Source organism: Triticum aestivum, chromosome 6B (genome assembly GCF_018294505.1).
Source record: "Triticum aestivum cultivar Chinese Spring chromosome 6B, IWGSC CS RefSeq v2.1, whole genome shotgun sequence".
NCBI lineage: Eukaryota > Viridiplantae > Streptophyta > Magnoliopsida > Poales > Poaceae > Triticum > Triticum aestivum.
In genome coordinates, this window is record NC_057810.1 from 677,221,956 (window position 1) to 677,232,018 (window position 10,063).

The following is a 10,063-nucleotide window of genomic DNA, read 5'->3' on the forward strand; positions in this document are numbered from 1 at the left end:
GGGGATTGCTGCGGCTGGTTAAGGGAAGGGGGGTAGGCTGCCAAATTTGGAAGGGGGGGTCCATATATAGCAAAATTGCTAGGGTTTGGGGGTTAGGAGGGGTTTCGGGACCCTCAGATCGCGATCGAGCGTCTCCGGACAGAGGGGAAACTAGGTGGGCTGCGGTGGGCTGTGAAGAGAGGCCTCGAGCTGAGAGGAGAGGAGAGAAGAGAGGCCCGGCAACAGTTTCGGAGACCGAAAACGTCCGACGATTAAACCGGCAACGGTGCCGCTACGGATGACGGTTGGGCTATCAAACGGACTCCGAATGCGACGAAACTTGGCAGGCGGCCTGTCTACACTATAATAAGACCGCACGACAAGTTGCAACCCATTCCGAGAACATTTTTATGCCACTTATAAAATAATATTTCGGAGGTGCCGCGGGCGCGTGTGAGTGTGGTCGGGCTCAGAACGGACAACGGAGAGAACCGGCAGAACCCGAACGAATGCAGGTTTTATGAAAACGATGCCGATGCAATGCGCATGATGCCATGAGACGAGATGCATAACAAAAACAAAATGCAAAACAACAGACAAAAACCCAACCACGGAGGAAATAATAAATCACATCGCCGGAAATGGCAAGAGTCGGAGTTACTAATATGGAAAGCTGCATCTGGGGCGTTACACCTCAGTGCAATGGCCATGGTAAAAATTGGCATGAACGAGCTCTTCAAGAAGTCCAGCGTGATCACCGCAAATAGCAGCGACTTGCACATCATGTGGTTGTTGGGAAATGTAGTACTAGAAAACAAAAAAATATCGTCCAACGGATCAAGGTCCCGGATCACTATGAAGATGCATACAAGGTTAGATCGGATCGTTACCAACTTCAAGTTGTAGTGGAAGAAGAGTTGGTGTAGATCGTTGATGAAGTCCCTCGAACTATTCATGAACGATCCCTCTAAAAATATATTGAAGCACGACCACTCTACGGATTGCACATGTACGGGATTGGCGAACTGACATTGCTTCGTTGCCTAGAGATTTGTGTTGCCGGAGAACTAGAAGAGGGAGAAGACAACCTCACGAGGCTTCTCTATTATGAGGACTAGAGAAAACTAGAGAGAACTAGGTAAGTCTATATCAGAACTAGAGAGAACTAGATAAGTCTAGATCAAAACTAGAGAGGAACTAGATCAAGTCTAGATCAAAACTAGACTTAATAAAAAAAACTCGAGCCCCACACTATACTTCGTTACACACATGACCCCCGTGCAGATCACATTTGCATGCCCCTTTGTCTGCTAAATTTCATCTTTCTTAACTATGGTGGAACTCAAAGAACTGAAGCACTTCGTTGACCTCTCAACCAGTATACTCAGGAGCAACATAGAAGGATCCCAAATTGCCAAAACTTTGTATCAAAATTCCACCATGTTGTCAAGATAAAAAATATGCATATTCAGGGGGAGCAACAAGAAAATTAGGTGATAGATTTCATCTACTACCCACACACAAAATATTTAGTAATAGATCTCATCTACTCCATAAATATATTGTGCAATACCCATATATCTCATGCATTCTTGATCGTAACCTGCATCTACACATAACACGGCTCCTGGTGCCACTGTAGGGTAATTAATGCAGCAGAAAACAAAAAATTCCGTCCTATGCACCAGCCCAGGACCACTATGAAGATGCATACAAGGTTTGATAAGATTGTTACCAACTCATAGCGTAGCGGAAGTAGAGTTGGTGAAGATCGTTGGTGCAGATCCCCGCAGCTAGGAATTTACAACCTCCCAACCGCGAGGATTTTCTCCCTCGAACAGTCCCTCAGTCGGTCCCTCAAACAGTTCCTCAAATAGAAGATCGAACATATGATCTCTCTACCGGGTTGCACGCATACGGTGTCACCTATCCAGCAGGGCTTCACCGTCTAGAACTAATCCCTACAGGAGACCAGGCATCCTTGCGCCACTACGAACTATTTCATGAAGGGAGATAAAGAATGACAAATCATTGCATGTCGCGTGGTAAGAAACTTGGATGAAGTGGAGAGATCCTTTCCACCTCTATTTATAGTGGAGTAAAGGGTGGAGGAGGGCTTGAGATGGCAGCCCAAAAAGGGGGGCTCCAAAACATGCTCCCACCAAAGGTGGAAGGTTGCCCCATATGGGGCCCTCCTCCACACGATGGTCGGCCATGGGACGACCCCAAGGGGGGCCCACCCACTTCCAACACCCCCACCATTCGTGGGGGTTGCCTCCTCACCATGCTCCCCCAACACCTCCCCACCAACCCCCCCCCCCCGAAAGGGGGCGCCACCCAAAACAACCCCCCATGAAAAGGGGGAGGTTGTCTTCTCGCCAGGAACATTGCGTTGGGGCTATCCAGAAAATGCTGGAAGATCCCAAAACTTTTCCGACACCCTCCAATATATTCCAGACGTGTTCCAAAACTTTTCCGGCTTGATGGTTTACTCTGTAACATTTCTGGTATGATGGTTTACTCTGAAACATTTTCGGTATCTCCGAAACAGTTCCATTTTTCTTTCTGAAACTTTTCTAGTGATTTTCGCTCAGACTCCTAACCTGGTACTCAGTAGATAGATGACCCTTAAGTGTGTGACCCTATAGGTTCGATGAAGTATAGACATGTCTGGAACCCCTTCTAATGAATGATTAATAGCAGAACCATGGACATCCATACTGACCCCTATACCCACATGAATAAATATTCCAGTGAACCTCTAGTTACATGTGCTATTCATGTTGCTTCGCGATATATTACAAAAACACGAGGTGAGATTTATCGGCATCCCTGTGAATCAACAACTTGTTGACTATGCCAGTTTCCTCGTTACGGCTTCTGTTCTCGTTTCTCGTTCCCATGTTCCAGCATCCCTATGATCAAATAATATTATTTCTGGTCAGACGATAATTGATACCGTAACACTGAGAGGCCCCAAGAACATATCTCCTTCGTCAGAGGAGCAAACCCAAATCTTGAGCTATCTAGTCCCTTGTCATACTTTTTCGTGAACCTGTAAGCCGTCATAATAGCCACCTGTTACAGATGACATTTAACAAACCCCGAAGTTCATGAAGCAAGTAGGAAGGAACTTGAGACTCTCATGATCTAAGGAATTATGCAAACGTTTAATTTTCTCTATGTTATGAACCATTAACTTGTGACGAATGTATCTCATAGCATAACAACAATTGGGTTGATTCAACACAAGTGTTCTTCTAGCATTATGTCCTCAGATTTTCTGGCATACTCATGCCCATGATCACGAAAACATAACCATCATGCAACAGTACTTGAGCTAGTCTTAGAGGCACGACTAGTAATACATTTTACCATTTATTATTCCACCAATGCACATGGGCTTTCCGCTGATCCGTTATGGATATACGGGCTGAGGGACCATTGCAATTATAGCACAAAATATAAACATTAATTACCAACTTGGAGATAATTAAATAATAATTGTTATTACTGCCTCTAGGGCATATCTCCTATGCTGACATGTTTGATTAATTCAAATTGGGCAGAGCATAGAAGAACAAACATTGCACATGCAAGAGGTCAGATTGTCATAGAACCCCTGACTATAATTGTAAGAATGTCGGCCTCGGATATGGTAGTTTCTCTCGGCCTCAATTTTAGTTTGCCACACTTTTTTACCGATGTAATCCACGGGTGTCATAGGCTTAGTTTCTTATCAAATCTTGTCTACCACGCTTTTTTTGTGGGAGCCATGTTACACAAGATTAGTTGTGGCAAAGTGATTTATGAACTAAATATGTCCTTCATTGAGAGTTTCCACGATGACTTGTATGCCATTGCTGCAACTAGAATGCACTTCTTGGTTTCTACTGCTATAAAATATGTGGCTGGTGATTATGTTATGTTTATCGTTCTTCATTTTCAACCAACTGATAGGCTTTTATGCAGGCGAGATAGGGCATCCTACAAAAGACCTAACCACTCTGCTTTATATTGGCAGAAAGTCCCAGTCTCTGCAGATCAGCCCAATCCCTTACCCACTAATCCAAAAGAGAAAACAGTTTGGATGAAACATAACATATTTTTAGTAATATATACAAAAACTAAGGTTTTTTCTTTAAATTTTGTGAACATGTATTAATCTATCTTTGGTCGAACACTTTGCTAGTTCAGAGTTGATAGGCCATGTGCCGCATGCGCTTATGTAATATTGATGTTGACAAAAGTACCATCTCGTGCTCTCCAAATAGTCTAGCAAAGGGAGCAAATGTAAATGGAAAGTAGCCGCCGGTTCAATATTTCTTCACACTTTGAACTAGCGAGAAACCATTCTCCCTTGTTGTGGCTAGTTTGAATTGCAGTTTAGATTGGCCAAGGACACAACTCTTTGCCACAGCTTGCAAAAATAAAGAATCAAATATCTCAGAAAATTAAGTGCATCCCCCTTTGATGTTTCTGTAGAAAGGGCACCATCATCTATCATTCGGAATTTCCCAGAGTTTTGATTTACCGGCCATGTGAATCTTCTCCTGGATTAGAAGCCACATAAAGATCTTGTATCTTTCGAATGCGTATACCTTTCAGGGCAAACCTCTAAAATGGCTTATTCCTATGGTTTTGGTAAAAAAGTTAAAAATCAGCCAGCCTTCCCCCTCTTTCCATTATATATAAAACAATAAAATAAAATTTATGCACGTCAAAAGATACAAGACGAGGGAAATGGAAAGAACGAGTTGAATGCATTGTGAGGAAACCACTGTGCACACACCCAGAATGGGCACCACGGGGCAGAAACCTTTTTTTTAGAAACATCTGCAATTTTATTCATACTCATAACAATTACAGGTAGACTGATTCAGATCTAAAATCTCAGAGAAATACAAAGTAACTCCTATGACTAAGAATTACAATGAAATCTTTTGGAAGCACCTTCTTCGCTGCATCAATCTCTATTAGAAGAAATACTCCAAAGACTTCGGTAAAAATGCTGCAATTGGACTGGAGCAGCGAGGTTGTCGCTCTTTCACCCGCATGAATATTACCAATAATGGTTTTTGAAAGCATCTCACAAAAGCTTCACCATGATGTCGATGAAACACTTCAACTTCACAAAGAATCAAACCAACAGAAAAAGTTTGACACACCAATCTAAACTCATCAGATCCGAATAATCGGATCTACAAGGACAGAAAACTCTCTAACCAACATCGTCAAAAGAACGAGAGTAAATTTATTCTCACAAATACGATGATCACTAGACAATGACAAAGACCATAGTACTATGAAGATGCGAGGTCCCCCCACCTCTAGGCGCCAAGATGCCAGCCAGAGATGAGGGGACCAAAAAAATTCCTAGCAGCGGCGGCGGCGCTGCAAACCCTCGCTCGTAGCCTGTTCAAGCGAGAGGGTAGATACCACGGGGCAGAAACACTAACACAACCACCAGCCAGATCACCTCAAAGTTTAAGTTGAGAGCATCTCCAGCCGCGCCCCCAACAAGCCCCCCCAGACAATTTTTTGGCCGCCGGTGCCGAAAAATCGGCCCAGTCGCGCCCCCAAAAGGCCCTTTTTTATCGGCTCAGGCTGAAATTGGCGCCGGCGGACCCAGGCCGAACCCGGCGCGCTGGGGGGCGCCGGCCGAATCGTTTTTGGCGCGAAAATTGGCGGGCCCTCCTTGGCAGCGGCTCGGCTCTTCTCGTCGCTTCGTCCTCCTCATCGCCTCAGTTCCCGCGGGGGAATCAATGCCAAAGCTGCCGCGCCGGTCAGCCTCCTACATTGATGCCTCACGAGTGGCACAGTGAAGACGAGGCGACGCGCGTCCCTCGCCCGCCACGCGTACACATGGCGGCCACGCGAGCGCTGCCTATATAAGCCGCCCCCTCCCCCACCGGTGAGCCACACAGACTTTGCTCTCCACCGCCGACAACCACGTTCCTCCCTCTCTTCTTGTCGTTTCCAGTTCACCCAATGGCCGAGCGCTACCCAGGCGATGCCGCAGCGGCGAACGGCTTCAGCCGCCGCCACCTTCACGAGGACGAAGCCTGGCTTCTCTATGAGGCCGAGTACCCGGTCCCGCCGGACATGCGGGTGCCCGGGGCCTGGAGGATAAGCGCCGGCGGGGTCCCGGTGCCACCGCCGCCCACCGGGGCGGTGCTCATATGGAGATCGCCCGTATTCGTGCCTCTCTGCCGCAGGCGGCGAGAGAAGGGCCGAGGTACACCCCCGACAGCACGCTGTGGGAGCCGTACTTCCGTCGCCGCCATGCCGAGCAGCTCGAGGCCACCAACGGCGTCGTGCCCTCCGGGAGGATCAACGCCGACGGGCGCCGCCGATGGTGGGGCGTGCCCGGCCGCACGCTGGAGGCCGTCCTCGAGTACATCGAGGGCGGGAACACGCCGAGGCTGGAGTACCCCGCTCCCCCACCTTCTCCCGCCAGCGTGGCAGCTCGTGGACGCCGAGACGCATGGACCCGGCGTCCTCCTCCTCGTCCGGCCGCTCGTCCGGCTCTCCCTCCCTCCTCCCCGTCAGGTCGGAGCCTCGGGACACACCGATCAGCCGGCGCACCCGCAGCTGCGGCGTCCGCATCACCGAGTCCTCCCCCACCTCTGCCCGGCTCGTCAGGCCGAAGGTGGAGTCCGGCCTCCCCACGGAGTACGAGGCCATAGCCCGGCGCGGCTTCTCCGACGAGGCCACCCTAAAGTGGGCGCGGGACAACTACCTCCGCGACGAGATGGTCCGGCAGCGCCGAGCCATGCAGGAGATAGCCGCCTGCCAGCGTGGGCGCGAGGACGAGAACGGCGTGGTGATCCTTGACAACGACGAGGACGAGGATGCCCCCGGACCGTCCAACCCGCCGCGCGTCGGCGACCCTGGGCAGGGGAGCAACAAGGACGGCGGCCGCGGAGGCGACGACGACGACCACGGCGGCGGCGGCGGCGGCGACTACACGCAGTTCTACAGGCTCCTCGGCATATAGAGCTTCATGGCGGCGGGCGGCGAGAATATTTTACAAAAGAAGAAAAAAACACACTACTAGGCCCGCCATCGGAGGAACAGCGGGTGGCGAGAATATTTTCCAAAAGAAAAAAAAACACTACTAGGCCCGCCGTCGCCCTCGCCGCATGCGCTTATGTAAAATTGATGTTGACAAATGCACCATCTCATGCTCTCCAAATAGTTTAGCAAAGGGAGCAAATGTAAATGGAAAGTAGCCGCCGATTCAATCTTTTTACACACTCTGAACTAGCGAGAAACCATTCTTCCTTGTTGTGGCTAGGTTGAATTGCATTTTAGTTGGCCAAGGACACAACTCTTTGCCACACCTCGAAAAAATAAAGAATCAAATATCTCAGAAAATTAAGTGCACCCCATTTGATGTTTTTGTAGAAAGGGCACCACCATCTATCATTCAGATTTTCCCATAGTTTTGATTTGCCGGCTATGTGAATCTTCTCCTGGATTAGAAGCCACATAAAGATCTTGTATCTTTCGTTTCAGAGCAAACCTGTAAAATGGCGTATTCTTATGGTTTTGGTAAAAAAATCAGCCATTTTATGCCCCCTCTTTCCGTTATTATTTATGAAACAATGAAATACATTGTATGCACGTCAAAAGATACAAGACGAGGGAAATGGAAAGAACGAGTTGAATGCATTGTCAGGAAACCACTGTGCACACACCCAGAATGGGATCCACGGGGCAGAAACCTCATAACACTAGCAGAACCACCAGCCAGATCACCTCAAAGTTTAAGTTGAGGAAGCAGGGTTTTAACACGGGCACGCATGGCACCCTAAAACTAAAGCCAAACTCCATAACAGCTGCAAAATGGGACAGTGTGTTGATGTTGTTCAGCATATATATGCATATAAAAACGTATTGACCAGAGTGATGCATGTGGAAAAAAAATGCAAAAGAAACTGACCAGAGTGGGATTTGAACCCACGCCCTTTCGGACCAGAGCCTTAATCTGGCGCCTTAGACCAACTCGGCCATCTGATCGTTGATGCAATTTCATCCAACGTCCATCTCAAGTAAACAAAAGAAGTTTCCATTTTGTCTTCCCTCTGCAATCTTGTACTACCTGCTCACGGCATCTATACAGCCAGCTTCGGACGGAGTACCTCGTTTTCAGATCTAGAACGTCACTTTCTTCCGATCCAATGGTAGACCCATCAAACAAGTGCCGGTGCCGGTCAACCGGCTGCCATGGAGTCCCTGTCGTTGGATCTAGAATTCTAGATTATCACCATCTACTACTAACCTGCCAGTATACAAAGCTAGCTAACTCGAATAAGAAAACCAACCATTCGTCGCCGCTCTCTGTTCTCTCCCTCGTGAACTCTTGCTCGTTGGCACGCGCCAGCGTCCCGATTGGGCCCTGTACCGTATCCTCGATCTTCTTCTTATTTAGCCACATGGCATCGACCAGGAAAACAGAGGGACGAGGTCCGGTCCAACGGAATCCGTGACTGGCTGGCATGGCATGCATGCTCCCCTCCGCCAGACTCGACGGAGGGCCGTCGATCGGGACCGGCCAGCGCACCGGACCGACCGCAGCCTTCGTCGACACGACAGCGGATTCTGGTGGGAGAGCTGGGAGCTTTTCTTCTCTGGAGAAGTTGGTGGCAAGGCAACAGATATTGAGCAGAGCAGACGGGTGCTCCGGCGTCGCCATCGTTCGATCGACTCAGCCCGGAGGAGAAAACGTCAGGCCACCTACGACTACGGCGAGCGAGCGAGTGAACCACACGCGATCGAACATGTCCCCTATAAACATCAGGCCATATGCTTATTTGAATACTGTTTTTTTCTTTTGCCGGGAACTGAATAACGTTGATGCATTTTCTCCTCTCTTTATTCGCGAAAAGGACTCCACATATTATATACTCCCTCCGATCCTAAATATAAGTCTTTTTAGAGACTTCAAATGGACTACAACATACAGATGCATCAGACACAAAGCGTAGATTCACTCATTTTGCTTCCTATGTAGTCTCTTGCTGAAATCTCTAAAAAGATTTATATTTAGAAACAGAGGGAGTGTATTTTTTCGGGTCATTCGGCTTAAAAAATATATTTTGGTCAAAGTAACTAATACTCGCTGAATATGATGGGTTAAAAAACCCTGAAAGGATCAAGCTTGATAAGATCAAGACTTGGTGTCAAATTCGTAAGCTACCTGACATGGTTCCGAAGAGGGAACAATTCCTAAAGAGTACGATTGGGCGCATTGGTGAAGTTTTAGAGCTACAAATAGTTCTGCCCAATGGGTTTATAGGGGGAGTTCATATGAGCTAGAGTTAAAGATTGATGTCAACAAAAAGCTGACAAGATTTGTTGGTTTTGTAAAGTCAGGAGAAACTGAATATTACCAGGTAAAATTTGAGAAACTTCCAGTTTTTTGTTATATGCGTGGACTGTTGGGCCATTGGCACAAGGAGTGAGGCACCGGGGATCATGTTGTGGAGGACATGGGATGGGGGTTGTTCGTTATGGTTCCTAGTCCTAGGAGAGGTCGTGGTGGAAGAGAACGTGGGAATGGCTGGGGTTCTGGTCGAGGCCATGCGTATGCTGGATCTGATGATACATATGAACCTTTCGGCAGAGATCGATGTATTGGTAGGGCTGATCCAGAGATAGCTAATTGGAGATATAGTGAGGCGCTCTATGCAGATGAGGGGTATAACAACATATGGAGGAATGAGGTCCAACCTATGCATCAGAGTTGACTTTTTTATGCTAAGAATCATATGGATGTTGATCCAGTGACGGGGGTAAACAGACCCGTTGCGAGTCTTGACGGAAATAAAGATGACCTAAATGTTCTTGCTAAGAGACTTGCAACAGATTCGGGCACACTAACCTTGCGTGATGGTGGGGCTGCTTTGAATGAAAATAATGGTTCCATTGTCCCTGTTGGTAATACAACGGTGATTGTTGACAAGTTTGAGGGTTCAGAGGAGGATCCGATAAAGAGCAGTATGGTTAGTACCCCGCAGAAAAACGCAAACAAAAAAAGTTGAAGGAAGGAGATGGATTGGCAATTGAAAGTACATCT

General features: G+C 47.7%; 1 non-coding gene across 1 annotated transcript; it reads right to left on the reverse strand.

The window, feature by feature from the left end:
* Positions 1-7,923: 7,923 nt before the first annotated feature.
* Positions 7,924-8,004, reverse strand: TRNAL-AAG (transfer RNA leucine (anticodon AAG)). Its single transcript has one exon. It is a non-coding gene; the product is annotated as a tRNA-Leu (tRNA).
* Between the last annotated feature and the right edge of the window lie 2,059 nt (positions 8,005-10,063).